General features: G+C 46.9%; 1 protein-coding gene across 11 annotated transcripts in view; it reads left to right on the plus strand.

Moving 5' to 3' along the window:
• Positions 1–18,269, plus strand: part of grb10b (growth factor receptor-bound protein 10b) — a 484,722-nt gene that overhangs the window by 454,844 nt on the left and 11,609 nt on the right. The window lies entirely within an intron of this gene.

An 18,269-nucleotide genomic window follows, 5' to 3' on the forward strand; every position in this document is an offset into this window, starting at 1 on the left:
GGCTTCATTACCTTGGCCAGGCTGACAAGGAGGTCATCAATAGAAAATCATAAGGCTTGAAAATTAGAAGATGGAACTGAGTTGTAACCAGGAAGTCTAGTGTGCCAGTTTTTCTAATTAATTATCGATGTACATAAGCCATCCAATGCATAACCAGCTTTGTCAACCTATACACCGTGAAGTATCCCAGTAAACACTACACTACATTGACCATTGCCATTTAAAAAATTAAGTTGCATTTTGTCATGTCCTCCGACAAATAATGGGGCCAAGTTGTCTAGTTTATTTTCTGTAATGCAAGCTCTCTATCTCTTCATGCCGTGTCATGAAAGAACTGCAGCTACCGATATCCTCAAGATTTTATGATGGTTACCTGGTTCTACCAACTTCGTGACATTCCTCTTATTATTTTAGGGGGTCTGCTGGATGGCCCAACAATAGCCTCGTTTGAGAGGCCGCATCCTCATTTGTATCCTATGTCTTAGCATTCAGAATCCAAGAGATTTCTTGCTGGCATTCAATCTTGAATCAAGTTTCACTCAATCAGTTCCCAACCTAAATTCTTCCTTGCAAAACTCTTGTAAAATTCAGCCTTGGGTTTCAGTAGTTCCAGTCGGGTAATGCAAGAAACTGCACTTCGCATCTGGTATGCTGGCTCCCATCCAGATGGTGATACCATGTGCACATGGTGATCTGCAATTCTTGGTCGGTAGGCCACTGTACAAGCGAAATATTGCAAATTCTGTAAATCTGAAATATGAATAGAAAAAGCTGGAAATAATCATGTTAGCAGCATCTGTGGAAATTGAATCTCTCTCCATAGATGCTGTCTGACCTGCTGAATATTTCCAGCATTTTCTGTTTATGCTATTGCGCATATGTGGGCACCATCACACTTGCTAAAAGATTTTGAAATGTACATTGTGCATTATCAAATATTGGTATGAAGTGCTGGTGGCCTTTCTCCAGATGCAAGCCCAGTCTTCCATAGAAGCTTAGGAAAATCTCAAATTGTGACTCTAGCCAGTTATTTGCTGTTATAAAGAGATTGTTATCGTCAGCATCTTTCTTTTTGATTACATGTATCTTTAACAAGTATGAGCATAAATGTGTGAGCAGATTTTCAGTATTACCATGAGGATCTTGTGTATAGTCAGTGTCTGAAGTCAAGCTGTACTATTACCTCGCGATTTTCATAATCTTTATTGTCACAAGTAGGCTTGCATTAACACTGCAATGAAGTTGCTGTGAAAAACCCCTAGTTGCCCCATTTCAGCACCTGTTCGGGTACACGGAGGGAGAATTCATAATGCCCAAATTACCTACAATCTTTGTGTTGAATTTGGCTAGGATGAACACAAGAGCCTTCCCTTCAGGTGTGATTCAACAGTCTTCCCAGACACTTTAATCAAACAAGCTTTATACTAAGAACTTGGTTAACATTTATATAAACACACAGCAAGAATTTTTATCAATTACAAACATAAAGACACCACCCAGCTACAGTGATCTATGGATAACACTTAATGAATTCCCCCTTAACTGTTCCAATTCAAAAACAAAATCCCATCAACCAAAAATCCCTTTTCAAGGGCGTGGCTTTTCCTAAGATTCTGACCCCGCCTCACTGGCAGCTTTAAACCCTTCCAAAAGCAAACTATATCTAAACAGGTATCACTTCCTCCCCCACCCCCCCCCCCCCCCACCCCTTACTGCTGATGTTCAATTTTCCTTGAAGAAGTTGATGAACGGCTGCCACCTCTGGGCAAACCTCTGAATTGATCCTCTCAAGGTGAACTTAATCTTTTCCAGCCTAAGAAACCCACACTCCTGACTTTGGAGGTTCCGAGTCTCTCCATCCCAGCAAAATCTGTCTCCGGGCCACCAGGGACCAGGGAGGAGAAGGCCAGAACATCGGCCTCCCTCCCGCCCTGGGCCCCCGGATCTTCCGATACACCAAATATTGCCAATTCTAGACCCTGAGTCACCCTCCCTTCCTGGACCTCTGACATAAACCTCTGACATAACGTCCGCAAATCCCTGCCAGAATCCCCTCAACTTCGGACACTGCCAGAACATATGTATATGATTCTCCGGGCCTCCCCCACAGAGTCCGCACCGATCCTCCACTTCCTCAAAAAACCTGCTCATCCGGGCTACAGTCATGTATGAACCACTTTGAACTCGATCAGGCTAAGTCTGGCACACAACAAGGATGAATTAACTCTCTTCAAAGCTTTTTCCCATAATTCGATTTCCACCTCTCCTTCCAGCTCCTCTTCCCACTTCCTCTTCACCTCCCCGATAGGGACCCCTTCCCACTCCATCAACTTATATATCTCCAAGACCCTCCCCTCCCAACCCCTGTTTTTGACATTACCTTATCCTGTAGTCCCCTCAGGGGGAGGCGAGGGAAGCTTGGAACCTGCCTCCAGACAAAGTCCCGTACCTGTAGGTACCGAAACCCGTTATCACCCAGCAACTCAAACTCCTCTAATGCATCCAGGCTCGGGAAACTCTCCTGAATGAAGATATCCCCAAATCTCTCAATCCTTGTCCGCTGCCACCCCCTAAAGCCCCCATCCAGCACCCCTCCCGGAACAAAACGGTGATTGTCACAGATCGGTGACCATACTGACGCCCCTTCCAATCTCATTTGCTGTCTCCATTGCCCCACAACCTCAGGGCTGCCAGTACCACTGGGCTTGTGGAGTACCGAGCCGGCGAGAATGGAAGGGGCGCTGTCAATAAAGCCTCCAAACTCGTATCCTTACAGGATGCCGCCTCAACTCGCTCCCAAACCGACCCTTCCCCCACAACCCACTTCCTGACCATCAAAATGTTGGCCCCCCTCCTGCGGCTCCATTCCAGGGGTGCCATCTTCACCCTCGGGGTTTTACCAGCCCATACAAAACCCGAGATCGCCGTATTCAGTTTCCTAAAAAAGGCCTTCGGACAAAAATTGGAAAGAAAAAAGTAGTCTCGGGAGGACTGTCATCTTCACCGTCTGCACCCTCCCCACCAGTGTCAGCGGGAGCATGTCCCATCTGCGGAATTACCTTTTCATCTGCTCGACCGCTTTACCCAGATTTAACTTGTGGAACTGTCCCCAATCCTTAGCCACCTGGATCGTCAGGTACCTAAGGATCCTCAGGTACCCAAGGCTTCTCCCCACCACCTTTAAAGGTAACTCCCTCAGTCTCCTTTCCTGCCCCTTTGTCTGAATCGCAACCACCTCGCTCTTTCCCATGTTTAACTTGTAGCCTGAGAACCGCCCAAATTTTTCCACTGTCTCCATAATCCCAGTGGGTCTGTGATATAAAACAGTAAATCGTCCACGTAGAGCAAGACCCTGTGCTCCACCCCCCTCTCACTATCCCCCACCAAACATTTGATGACCTGAGGGCCATTGCCAAGGGCTCTATGGCCAGGGCAAACAGTAGTGGGGAGAGCGGGCACCCCTTTCTGTCCCCCTACAGAAACTAAAATATTCTGACCGGACCCGGTTGGTTCTTACATTCGCTACCGGAGCCTGGTATAGCAACCGGACCCAATCCACAAATCTCTGCCCAAACCCGAACCTGCCTGAAATATCCCGTAGGTACTTTCACTCCACCTGGTCAAAGGCCTTTTCTGCATCCATAGCTACTACTACCTCAAACTCGCGCCCCTCCGCTGGCATCATTATAACATTCAGGAGCCGTCTAATGTTGGACGTCAGGTGCCTGCCCTTCACAAATCCTGTCTGGTCCTCGCCGATTACCTCCGGGACACAATCCTCAATATGTGTTGCCAAGATCTTTGCCAGCAATTTAGCGTCTACGTTCAAAAGGGAATTTGGCCCCACAGCTTTCCGGGTCCTTGTCCCGCTTCAAGATGAGAGAGATCGATGCCTGTGATAACGTTGGGGGGAGCAGCTCCTTAGACTCTGAAAGGCCTTAACCAGGAGCGGCCCCAGTAGCCCAGAAATTTTTTATCAAACTCCACTGGGTATCCATCAGGTCCCAGGGCCTCACCCGATTGCATCGCCCCAAACCCGTCTATCACCTCCCAAGCCCAATTGGGCCCCCCAGGCATTCCATCAGCTCCTCATCGACCTTCAGGAACTCTAGCTTCTCCAAAAATTGCTTCCCCCTCCTGGGGATTCCAATTCATAGAGTCGACTATAGAATTCGCAAAACACATCATTTATCGCCCCCGGGTCCACCACTACCTTCCCCCTCATATCCTTTACTTTCCCAATTTCTCTCGCCGTCTCCTGCTTCCTCATGTGCTAACACCCTACTGGCTTTCTCCCCATACTCTTATATTGCCTCTTTCACCCTCCTCAACTGCCCTTCTGCCTTACCTGTTGACAGGAGCCCAAAATCCATTTGGAGTCTCTGATGCTCCTTCAGGAGCTCCTCATCCGGAGACTCGCATATTTCCTGTCCACCTGTAAGAGTTCACCTACCAGCCTGTCCAACTCTGCCCATTCAGTCTTCTCCCTGTGGGCCCGAATGAAAATAAATTCCCCTCTGATAAGCCTTCAATGCTTCCCAAACCACCCTGCTGCAGTCTCTCCCGTGTCATTGTTCTTTATGTACCCCCGAATGGCCTCCCTCATCCGCTCACAAACCTCATCCTCCGTTAACAGCCCTACATCTAACCTCCACTGGGACGCTGGGTCTTTTCTGTCCTTACATGTAGATCTATCCAGTGTGAGGCATGGTCCGACACCACGATTGCTGAATACTCCGTATCCTCCACCCCCGCTAACAGCGTTTTGTCAAGTACGAAAAGTTGTGTCCTGGAATAAACCTCGTGCACATGGGAGTAGAATGAATACTCCTTGCTCCTTGGCCTCTCAAATCTCCACGGATCCAACCCCCCCCCCCCCAATGCGCTACATAAACCCCCGCAGTTCTTTCGCCATTGCTGATAATTTTCCCGACCTGGAATTCGACCGGTCTAGCCTCGGGTCCAGAACCGTATTAAAATCCCCCCCCCATAATCAACCGGTGCGAGTCGAGGTCCGGAATCTTCCCCAGCACCCTCCTGACAAACAAGACATCATCCCAGTTTGGGGCATATATATTGACCAACACCACTGCCATTCCCTCCAGCTTCCCGCTTACCATAATAAATCTACTCCCCGGGGTCTGCCTCTTATCTTCCCAACCTCGAATGCCACCTTTTTATTAACCAGGATTGCCACTCCCCTTGTTTTTAAAGTCCAATCCCAAATTGAACACCTGTCCGACCCATCCCTTCTTCAGTCGAACTTGGTCCCCCACTTCAAGTGCGTCTCTTGCAACATGGCCACGTCCGCCTTCAGCTGTCTCAAGTGTGCGAACACACGGGCTCTTTTGACCAGCCCATTCAGTCCACGAACATGCCACGTAGCCAGCCCTTGGCCCATGTCCCGCACCTCACCTGGCCCGCCCCTCGGCAGCTACTGTCATCTACTCTCCCCTTCCAACCTCCTAAAAGTCCCCTCCTCGTCAGTAACCCCCCCCCACGTTAATCTTCAGCTCACCCCCCACTTTACTTCCGTGAACTAGCACTCCCAGCTAGCCTGGCAGCTCCCGACCCTGGCGCCTAACATCCTGCCACCTGCTGGTTCCCCTACCCCCACCCCTCCACCCCACTCTTCGTATAAGTTCCCAGAACAATGGAAAAGAGCATAAATCACAAACACACAACCCCTTCCAAGGTCCAAACACAGAGGCCCGCCCCTCCCCTAACAAAATCTGATCTATTCTAACACCCTCAAGCAGGACCAAATAAGAAAGACAGGACAAAGAAAAAGGAATTATACATGTAAAAACTCAAACAGCTTTTCAAACATCGCAACTTAAATTACAGAATTAAAAGATTAAGGTTTTTAAAAGGGCAACACGTAACTTCTAACTCCATTCTCCATAGTCAAGGTTTAAGGTCCTTGTTTGTCTACCAAGTTATTGTCCTTCATGAAGTCCGCCGCATTCTCCGGCGAGCTCAAGTACAGCTCCGACCCTCATAGGTCACTCAAAGACGGGCCGGGTAAAGTAGACCAAACTTTATTTGCTTCTCGTGCAGGGCCGCCTTGACTTTATTAAAATTTGCCGCCCTCCTTGCGAGCTCTGCTCCCAAGTCCTGGTACACCCGGATCTCAGAATCTTCCCACATGCACCGTTTTGTCTGCCTGGCCCACCTCATGGTGCGTTCCTTATCTAGGAACCGATGTAGCCGTACCACCATCGCCCTCGGGGACTCACTCCCCTGGGGTTTACGCATAAGCGCCCTATGGGCCTGGTCCACCTCTATCGTCTTGGGGAACGAATCTTCCCCTATCTGCTTCTCTCGCATCTTCCCCATATACGCACCGGCATCCAATCCTTCCTTCCCATCTGGCAGACCAACGATCCGGATATTCTGATTCTGAGAACTGTTCTCCAGGTCCTCCACCTTCTCCAGCAGCCGTTTCTGTTGGCCCTGTTGCATCCCGATCTTCATTGCCATCGCAGTGGACTGCTCCTCTCGTTCCACAGCCAGCTCCTCCAACTTCTGGTTCCCATGTCCCTGGGTCGTCAATCTCTCCTCCACACGGTCAACCACCGCCCTGATCGAGTCCACAGCCCGGGCCAGGTCCTCTGCACATTCCTTGCGATGTTGAGTGAACTTCTCAGTCAAGAACTCTACCAACTGGTCCATCGACCATTGAGGTGGCGAGGTCGAACCCTGCTTCCCCGCCATTGCATCCTTCAAACTCTGGTCCTCGCTTCCAGCCAACTTTTGATTTCTCCTTTTCCGATTTTTCCTTGGGCGCAGCTCCATAAACTAGGAGTCACCTCCTTCTCTTCTCGCTTTTACACCTTTATTTTGAAAAATTCCTGTGGAAATACAGCTTAAAAGCCACAAAACGACAACCAAGAGCGGGAGGTGGTAAATATGCGACCTTTCACTCCATGGCCGCCACCGGAAGTCTCAACAAAAACCTTTCTTAAAGGGACACTCCGATGACATCACGTCTTTCGGGACTTGTGGGAGGAAAGTGGAGCACCCGGAGGAAACCCTCGCAGACACAGGGAGAACGTGAGGACTCTGCACAGACGATGATTCAAACCGGGAATCGAACCTGGGACCCTGGCACTGTGAAGCACCACTGTGCTACCATGCCGTCCGCAGTAAAGAAGATTGCATTTTTATAACTCGTTCAACTATGTTTTTGAGATAAAATTACCACATCTTTTTGATAATGAGAATTAAACAGAAGAAAAGCTGAAGGTGCGGCATGGTGACATGAAGTTTTGTACAATGAGTAGAAACTTTGCAACATGGAGGCCAGTCGAGAGCTCTACATGGGTTGAATTGGGCTGAGATAAAGCACACAAATGTGTGAAAAGGATGTCATTCAGAAATATCCTGTGGTTTTCAAAGATGAACTGGGTACATTGTGTGGCACGACAGTCAAATTGTTCATGGATCCTCAGGCTATTGCTTGCCTTTTCAAGCCCAGGACAATGCCCAACGCCATGGAAGGCAACGTAGAGGAGGAGTTGAGAGCGGCTGAGAAATCGAAGAATCATTGAGCCAATTAAGTTTTTGCGTTGGGCAGCTCCAATTATACTGGTTCCTAAAAGTGATGATACTATGCACAGGTGTGAGGGTTACAAACTCAGGTTTCCAAGCTGGACATTTACCAGTTCTTGAAGGTCGAAGATCTGTTTTCATCCCTTGCAGGAGGCAAGACTTTTCAAAATTTGACATGAGTCAAGCCTCCCACCAGATCTTGTTAAAGGAGGTCTCAAAACGGTATGTCACAATCAACAGCCATAAGATTTGGTTCGCATAAAACCCTCTGGTTTTTGCGGTGTCTTCTAGTCCGGCAATTTTTCAAAGGACAATGGCCAATCTGTTGCAGGAGATTCCCCATGTGGCAGTTTATTTGGACGTTATTCTGATCACAAGGAAGCACCTCACAACCTGGAATATGTATTGAAGAAATTTTCAGAGTCAGGTCTATACCTGCAGCATAACAAATACATCTTCCCGGCACAGAATGTAGATTATCTGGATCATAGAATCACAGTGCAGAGTCTGTTTCCTTTGGAGGAAATATTTTGAGCTATCAAGTAAGCTCTAAATCCCAAGAATGTGTCCGTGCTCCGATCATTTGTGGGTTTAGTAAACTACTACAGGAAGTTACTGCCAGAGCTTTCAACAGCGTTGGTGTCAATGTATTTAAAGATAAAGAGACCAAATGGAAGTGGGGGCCAGCACAAGACACATCTTTCAGGAACGTGTACGTATTGCTACAATCAGCCAATCTATTAGTTTGATTAGGACAGTGAGCTCATTCTGTCATGTGATGCATCGCCTTGTAGTGTCAGGCCAGTACTACCGCATCTGATGAGTCGGAAAAATGATTAGATTTGCATCATGAACCATGACACCAGCTGAGAAGGGATATTCCCAACTAGACGAGGAGGTTCTAGCCATCGTTTCCGCTGTTAAACGGTACCTTTTATGGGTGTTGATTCACTGTGTACAGACCACAAGCCATTAATGAGCCTTCTTAACGAGTCTAGATGCATTCCATCATGGCCTCAGCAAGATTATAGTGCTGGACTCGCACATTGTCAGCCTGCCAGTACAACATCGTGTACAGAATAGGGAAGGTCAATGCAACGCCCTTGCTCTGCACAGTCTCCCTTTACTGGATATGCCAACCAAGACAGTATTTCCTCTGGAGACCGTTTTCTTGCTTGAATGACTTTCAGATTCTCCTGTGAATGTCAGATTAAACAGTGGACGGACAGGGATCCTGGGTGAGAAGAATCCTTATGCAGGGGTGCCTCCCTGTTATGGAGGATGAGGAACTGATATCATATGTGATATGCAAAGATGATCTGAATGTGCAGGATGTTGGAATACTTTGGGGGTCTAGAGTGATTGTTCCACCCCTTGCTTGTTCGCAAGTCGCAGATGAAGTTCATGAGGCTCATCCAGGTGCCCCCGAATGAAAAGTTTCACGAGGTTGTATGTTTGGTGGCCTAATAGGGATCAGAATTTGGGAAAAGGCTGAAATCCTGTTCTGCGTGTCAGATAAACCAAAAGATGTTGCCATCAGCACCAATCCATCCATGGGAGTGGCCTTGCCATCCCTGGTCAAGACTTCATGTGGACTTTGCAGGACCTTTTATTGGTCATATGTTACTAGTCATTGTGGACGCATATTTTAAGTGGTTAGAAGTGCACATTACAGCTCCCATTACAATAAAGAAACGATGCCAATTTTTTGCAACTCATGGCTTATCGGATTCTCCGGTATCTGATACTAGGACAGCATTTACGAATTTATTTCAAATGTTTATGCAAAGAAATAAATACACCATTGCGTACTGCTCCTTTTCATCTAACATCATATAGTTCAGCAGAGCGAGCTGTACAGACATTGCAGAAGGACTGAAGGGAATATCAGGCTGTACTTTGGGAACTAAGCTCTCACGGTTCTTGTTCCAGTATTGTATCACGCCACAAATGACAACAAGACTTTCACCAGTTGAAATATTGATGGGCAGATTGCCGAAGGCTCACTTTGATCTGCTCCATCCAGATGTCAAAGCGAGAGTGGGAAGGAGACAGGAAAAGCAGAAGGAGAGGCATGACGACCATGCAAAGGAAAGGCATTTCAATCTGAATGACAGTATGTCAGGAATTTCAGCAATAACCAACACTGGCTGGTGACGTTATTCTAAACCAAAGTGGACTAGTGTCATTGGTGGTAAAACTGGCTAATGGAAAGGTCATCCACAGACACCAAATCACATTTGTCTATGCCACGACTCTGAGATAGCCAAGTTTCCAGATCATACTGAAGAAGGAAATGTTGCTGTGGAAATTAGACAGGAAATAGTTCCTGTTGCTCGGGCATCCACTGGACATCAGTCTGGGAGAGGTTGAGGGTCGTTCTTTAACTAACCCTTTTGTGCCCAGAAGTACAGCTCAACTGAACCAAGATTCCCCAATATCTACTGAATCACCAGTGGTTTTACATAGATCACAAACATAGTTGCAAAGTTCCTGAAAGACTGACATAGAATTGAGATATGTGTGCTATTCTGTTTCTTTCCTTAAGAGGGATTGAAATTTATGAGGGGAAAAGTGTTATACAGTGTTATAATGAACATCTACCTATTTAACTATATGTATTGATGCCTTTAACAAGTGTCACAGCATACGCGTCCGATGTCATCGGTAGCACAGGCTTGCGCGGGTTTTTAATATCGTCACAAGGAGCTTGGGTATAGTTGAGTATACCTTCTGCTGGTGTCTAAAGTCGAACTGCACTATTATCTTAATATTTTCATAAGATTGAATTTTTACATGTTCGACTACCTTTTTGTGGTCAAGTTACCACATTTTCTATTCCTCTACTGTACCTGTACTTTCTCTTCCTCACTTGGGTTTCTTGCATCACTTGATGCTCCCCTCATTCACACTTACTAGAAACGACTTAGCTATTCGTGGGCAGCAAGGTAGCACAGTGGTTAGCACAGTTGCTTCACAACTCCAGGGTCCCAGGTTCGATTCCCGGCTTGGGTCACTGTCAGTGCGGAGTTTGCATGTTCTCCCCGTGTCTGCATGGGGTTCTTCCAGGTGCTTCGGTTTCCTCCCACTGTCCAAAGATATGCAGGTTAGATGGATTGGCCATTCTAAATTGCCCTTAGTGTCCAAAAAGGTTCAGTGGAGTTACTGGGTTACGGGGATAGGTTGGAAGTGTGGGGTTAAAGGGGTGCTCTTTCCAAGGGCCGGTGCAGTCTCGTTGGGCTGAATGGCTGAAATTCTATGATTCTATTAACCTGCATGAGATGGAATGAGTTGACAACTTTAAGATGCTAGCTTCGAGTCATCATGAGGGTTTTACAATTCCAGTTGGTATTATAACTGGATGGGAAGATCCCAGAATGGACGGCTGGCTCAAAACACTAACTTTTTTTCTTTTTTATAAAATGCGGAGGAACAGAGTCACGGTTGTCTGAAAGGCTTTTACACAAATTCTGAAGTCCAGCCATCCATTTCCATAATTATTTCAAATAATGGGCCGGATTCTCCCCTACCCGGCGGGGCGGGGGGTTCCGGCGTAATGGAGTGGTGGGAACCACTCCAGCGTCGGGCCGCCCCAAAGGTGCGGATGCCGCCCGGCGAAGACCTTTCGGCCCCGGCCGGGCGACGCATGCGCGGGAGCGTCAGCGGCTGCTGACGTCATCCCTGCGCAGGGGAGGGGCTCTCTTCCGCCTCTGCCATAGTGAAGACCATTGCGAAGGTGGAAGAAAAAGAGTGCCCCCACGGCACAGGCCCGCCCGCGGATCGGTGGGCCCCGATCATGGGCCAGGCCACCGTGGGGGCACCTCCGGGGCCAGATCACCCCGTGCCCCTCCCCAGGACCCCGGAGCCTGCCCGCTCCGCCTTGTCCCGCCGTTCAAAAGGTGGTTTAATCCACGCTGGCAGGACAGGCATTCCAGCAGCGGGACTTCGGCCCATCACGAGCCAGAAAATCGGCGGGGCTGGGCCCGCCGACCGGCGTGGCGCAATTCCCGGCCCCGCCGAATCTCTGGCGGCGGCAACTTCGGGACACGGCGGGGGCAGGGTTCACGCCAGCCCCCGCCGATTCTCCGACCCGGCGTGGGGTCGGAGAATCCCGCCCAATATCTCTCAAACTGTAGTAATTTCTCACAAACCTCAGCACTGTTACAGTTATCTTCTACGCCTTTCACGATCCAATATCTTTTCAACTCTGTGACTTTACTGAACAGTTATCTGTTCTGGTTCCCAGTTTCCTCTACTCCGTTAACTCCAGGTTTCTTGGAAACTTGTCTTCATTTCTCTAGTTTCCTTAACTAGCTGGACTTTAGATTTCTGGTATCTGTTTTCTTAACTGTTGCTCCATAATATTTCTAATTCTAGAAAGGCTGAGAGTGGTGTTCCATCTTTCGCCTTCTAAAACCAACTGCTTTTAATAGAGCTGAGAGCTGCCTTCTCTCACAACCTATCTCCAACTGCAATGAAATTAGCTATACTAAAACTTAAAAGCTTCTCTACCTTACAAGGCCCCAGTTGTTAAGCAACCACAGCTAGTTAATTTACTCTTCATGCTGTAGCCCCCTCTATGCACAATAGAATCACAGAGTGAATTGAAACCAATTCCCACACATACAAACTGTTACAACCCTGGACCAGATCCCAACAGTTCCTTGGATACTGGACAAAAATCCCAATATTTTATTTTATTTGTAAGACTGAGAGAAAAGGATACTTCGCTCCAGGAATGATTCCACAGATAGGCATATGGTATAATAAAACAAACTTACTAACACGGGATTAAAATAACTTAACATCATCCACAAAATAGCTTCCAGTTACCTGTTAAACAATACTTAACAATGAAAATGAAGCACTAATTGCTATATTTTATTCCCACTCGAGCAAAACCCATCTCTGGTCAGAATCCACTTTTAAATACAGTTAGCACACCCAGGAACATAAGAACTAGGAACAGGAGTAGGCCATCTGGCCCCTCGAGCCTGCTCCGCCATTTAATGAGATCATGGCTGATCTTTGTGGACTCAGCTCGAATCTCTGGCCCGTACACCATATCCCCGAATCCCTTTATTCTTTAGAAAGGTATCTATCTTTTTCTTAAAAAGGTTTAAAGAAGGAGCCTCAACTGCTTCACTGGGCAAGGAATTCCAGAGATTCACAACCCTTTGGGTGAAGAAGTTCCTCCTAAACTCGGTCTTAAATCTACTTCCCCTTATTTTGAGGAAATGCCCCCTAGTCCTGCTTTCCCCGACCAGTGGAAACAACCTGCCCGCATCTATCCTATCTATTCCCTTCATAATTTTATATGTTTCAATAAGATCCCCCCCCCCCCCCCCCGCATCCTTCTAAACTCCAATGAGTACAGTCCCAGTCTACTCAACCTCTCGTCATAATCTAATCCCCTCAACTCTGTGATCAACCTAGTGAATCTCCTCTGCACTCCCTCCAGTGCCAATATGTCCTTTCTCAGGTCAGGAGACCAAAACTGAACACAATACTCCAGATGTGGCCTCACCAACACCCTATACAATTGCAGCATAACCTCCCTAATCTTGAACTCCATCCCTCTAGCAATGAAAGACAAAACTTGATTAGCCTTCTTAATCACCTGTTGCACCTGCACACCAACTTTTTGCGACTCGTGCACCAGCACACCCAGGTGCCTCTGCACAGCAGCATGTTTTAACATCTTATCGTTTAAATAATCCATTCTGCTGTTATTCCTCCCTAAATGGATAGCCTCACACTTGGCAACATTGAATTCCATCTGCCAGACCCTAGCCCATTCACCTAACCTATCCAAATCCTTCTGCAGACTTCCGGTATCCTCTGCACTTTTTGCTTTACCACTCATCTTAGCGTCGTCTGCAAACTTTGACACATTGCACTTGGTCCCCAACTCCAAATCATCTATGTAAATTGTGAACAACTGCGGGCCCAACACTGATCCTTGAGGGACCCCACTAGTTACAGGTTGCCAACCAGAGAAACACCCATTTATCCCCACTCTCTGCTTTCTGTTAGTTAACCAATCCTCTACCCATGCTACCACTTTACCCTCAATGCCATGCATCTTTAGTTTATGCAGCAACCTTTTGTGTGGCACCTTGTCAAAAGCTTTCTGGAAATCCAGATATACCACATCCATTGGCTCCCCATTATCTACTGCACTGGTAACGTCCTCAAAAAATTCTACCAAATTAGTCAGACTGGACCTACCCTTTGTGAACCCATGCTGCGTCTGCCCAATGGGACAATTTCCCTCCAGGTGCCCCGCTATTTCCTCCTTAATGATAGATTCCAGCATTTTCCCTACAACCGAAGTTAAGCTTACCAGCCTATAATTACCCGCTTTCTGCCAACCTCCTATTTTAAACAGTGGTGTCATGTTTGCTACTTTCCAATCCTCTGGGACCACCCCAGAGTTAGTGAACTTTGATAAATTATCACTAGTGCGTTTACAATTTCCCTAGCCATCTCTTTTAACACTCTGGGATGCATCCCATCAGGGCCAAGAGACTTGTCTACCTTTAGCCCCATTAGCTTGCCCAATACTGCCTCCTTAGTGATTACAATCATCTCAAGGTCCTCACCTATCAAAACTTTATTTTGATCAGTCACTGGCATGTTATTTGTGTCTTCCACTGTGAAGACTGACCCCAAAAACCTGTTCAGCTCCTCAGCCATTTCCCCGTCTCCTATTATTAAATCTCCCTTCTCATCTTCCAAAGGACCAATATTTACCTTAGCCACTCTTTTTTGTCTTATATATTTGTAGAAGCTTTTACTATCTGCTTTTATGTTCTGAGCCAGTTTACTTTCATAGTCTACCTTACTCTTTATAGCTTTTTTTAGTAGCTTTCTGTTGTCCCCTAAAGACTTCCCAGTCCTCTAGTCTCCCACTAATTTTTTGCCACTTTGTATGTTTTTTCCTTCAATTTGATACTCTCCCTCACCTCCTTAGATATCCACGGTCGATTTTTCCCCTTTCTACCGTCTTTTTTGTCGGTATGAACCTTTTCTGAACACTGTGAAAGATCGCTCGGAAGTTTCTCCACTGTTCCTCAACTGCTTCACCATGAAGTCTTTGCTCCCAGTCTACCTTAGCTCGTTCTTCTCTCATCCCATTGTAATCGCCTTTGTTTAATCACAAAACACTAGTGTTTGATTTTATCTTGTCATCCTCCAACTGTATTTTAAAATCCACCATATTGTGGTCGCTCCTTCCAAGAGGATCCCGAACTATGAGATCATTAATCAATCCTGCCTCATTACACAGGACCAGATCTAGGACCGCTTGTTCCCTTGTAGGTTCCATTACATACTGTTCCAGGAAATTATCCTGGGCACATTCTATAAACTCCTCCGCAAGGCTGCCTTTACCAACCTGGTTAAACCAATCGACATGTAGATTAAAATCTCCCATGATAACCGCTGTACCATTTCTACATGCATCCTTTATTTCTTTGCTTATTGCCTGCCCTACCATCCTGTTACTATTTGGTGGCCTATAGACTACTCCTATTAGTGACCTTTTCACCTTACTATTTCTGATTTCCACCCAAAATGATTCAACCTTGTCCTCCATAGCACCAATATCATCCCTTACTCTTGCCCGGATGCCATCCTTAAACAACAAAGCAACACCACCGCCCTTACCGTCCATTCTATCCTTTCGAATAGTCTAATACCCTTGGATATTTAACTCCCAGTCGTGACCATCCTTTAACCATGTTTCAGTAATGGCCACTAAATCATAGTCATTCACGATGATTTGCGCCATCAACTCATTCACCTTATTCCGTATACTACGAGCATTCAGGTAAAGTACACTTATGCAATTTTTTATGTCTTTGTTATGAATCCTAACACCTTGATCAGTAACTTTTCACAAATTATTTTTCCTCTTACCCTTTCTCCTAATTTTCCTTGTCTTTGAACCCATATCTCTACATAATAACCTGTCACGTAACCTGCTGCCTTGCTCTCCATTAACCATTATACTGTCCATAGCTTTACCCTTACCTTCCCCCCAACTTGCTAGTTTAAAGTCCTTGTGACCAACCTATTTATCCTATTCGCTAGGACACTGGTCCCAGAATGGTTCAGGTGAAGACCGTCCCAACGGTACAGGTCCCTCCTGCCCCAGTACTGATGCCAATGCCCCATGAAATGGAATCCCTCTTTCTCGCACCACTCCTTTAGCCACGTGTTAACTTCCCTAATTTTCGCAACCCTATGCCAATTGGCACGTGGCTCGGGTAGTAATCCAGAGATTATAACCCTGGAGGACCTGTTCTTTAATTTAGTCCCTAGTGTTTGATAATCCCCATACAGGTCCTCTTTCCTAGTCTTACCTATGTTGTTAGTCCCAACGTGGACCACAACAACTGGATCCTCCCCCTCCCTCTCCAAAATCCTTTCAAGCCGATCAGAGATGTCCCTCACCCTGGCACCGGGCAGGCAATATACCATGCGGGACTCACAATCTGGCTTACAAAGGATGCCATCAATCCCCCTCATTATAGAATCCCCTACAACTACCACTTGTCTTTTTGCTCCCCCCTCTAAAATGGCTTCCTGTACCACGGTGCAGAGGTCAGTCAACGCATCCTCCCTACAGCCCTCTTCCTCATCCACTCAGGGAGCAAGTACCTCATATCTGTTGGACAAGGTCAAGAGCTAAGGCTCCTCAACTCCTAAACTCAGTATCCCCCTACCTGCCTCCCTTGCAGTCACACCACTCTGTCCCTGACCACTGTCCGAATTATCAGTCCTTATTCTACCGGGTGTGACTGCCTCCTGAAACAAAGCGTCCAGGTAGTTTTCCCCCTCCCTGATGTGCCGCAGTGTGTGCAAATCGGTCTCCAGCTCATCAATTCTGACCCGAAGTTCCTCGAGCAGCCAACGAATACTTGCTTTCTTGATGTCTTGGTTAAACTGCTTTGAGATCCTTCAGGAACTAGCTTTCAGCTTCTTGTCTGTTTCAAAATACTGGTTAACATCCCAGCAATTGGCAAAATGCTCCTGTCCTGTTCACAGGAGAATCTTAACTGTTTTGAGAGAAGCTGCTGGTCTGTTCATGTCCCAATCTTTAATGGAACTGAAACTGCTGAGGCTGGTTTAGCACACTGAGCTAAATAGCTGTCCTGTAATGCAGAACAATGCCAGCAGCGCGGGTTCAATTCCCTTACCAGCCTCTCCGAACAGGCACCGGAATGTGTCGACTAGGGGCTGTTCACAGTAACTTCATTGAAGCCTACTTGTGATAAGCTATTATTATCATTATTTTAACTCAACACCTGACTGCTTCAACCCCATGGCTTCTCCCATTAACTGGATCATCTTACTAAAACTAAACACAATGGGCTGGATTCTCCGCTGTCGGGATTCTCCATAGTGCCGGCAGCCCGGGGATTTCCTGGTGCAGCGGGACGGAAAATCCCACCCAATGTCTCTAATTGTTTACTCCTCAGGGAACCTCCTTTATATAAACAAAATTCCATTCGCCCCACTCCAGGTAAGCAATATCCATGGCTGGAGTGAATTATGATATTTTACGATGCTTTAATTGCATCTCTGTAACGCAAAGCCTGGCTGTCTTTCAAACCAGGGTTTTGAAAAACATCACTGCATCAGTCATACACACACTAACCCAGGCTTGCTGGGTTGCTGAACCAAATACATAAAATACAATATATATCTGAAATCACTGAATTAAAGGAAATTACTGCGGATGCTGGAATCTGAAACCAAAAGAGAAAATGCTGGAAAATCTCAGCTGGTCTGGCAACATCTGTAGGAAGAACTCTTTTCTCTCTCTACAGGTGCTGCCAGACCTGCTGAGATTTTCCAGCATTTTCTCTTTTGATATATCTGAAATCCCTACATTCGTCACACAAACACCTTTGTCTAGCATGAGCCTAACTATAGGTTTTACCCTTCCAGGCACATAAATATTAAATTAAACCCACTTAAAACTATGCCTTATTTCCAATGTGTACCAATACATATATAAATCCCTGAAAACTACCTTTATTTTCTGAACTGGGACTGATGTATCATTTTGGGAAACTCCCAGATTTCCCAAGAAAATGATGCAAGGAACATGTATGAGAATGGTAACTTTGAAGAATTCCATCCGTCAAACAGCAGTGAGATTTTCTATACTGCCTTTGTTCAGTGTACAATTGTCGTCTTGAGTAGGTGAAGAAAGGTGATTAAGGAAAACAATGACAATAAGAAAGGAGCACCAACACAAAACCCTGGAGTTTCATGACAGCGTCATCTCCCCAGGTGGAGCTATTCATCGGCCCACAAGGGGCTAGGACAGGTGAAACGTGAAGCGCCCGAGGGAGCGGATGCCGATACGCCAGTTGCATCATTGACACGACACCGTGGCTGCTCATAAACATTCTCCGCCCACCCCCCACACACTCAGCCGTCGCAGGCAAGATGGCCACCAGACGAGCAGCCCTGCGATTTAGGGACGGCGAGTTGGACACCCTCCTCGACGTCGTGGAGGAGAGGTGGCTGGTGTTGTACCCCGGGACGCAGGACAGCAGGCGCCGTCGTTCGCTGTGCCTGGGCGGAGGTGGCGGAGCCTTTCGGTGCCGGTGACCAGGTTCGTATAGGAGTGCCAAAAGAAGCTGCACAACCTCCTCAGGGCAGCTAGGGTGAGTACCCAGCACTGTGCTCCTGAC

This window comes from Scyliorhinus torazame, chromosome 6 (genome assembly GCF_047496885.1).
Source record: "Scyliorhinus torazame isolate Kashiwa2021f chromosome 6, sScyTor2.1, whole genome shotgun sequence".
Classification (NCBI taxonomy): domain Eukaryota; kingdom Metazoa; phylum Chordata; class Chondrichthyes; order Carcharhiniformes; family Scyliorhinidae; genus Scyliorhinus; species Scyliorhinus torazame.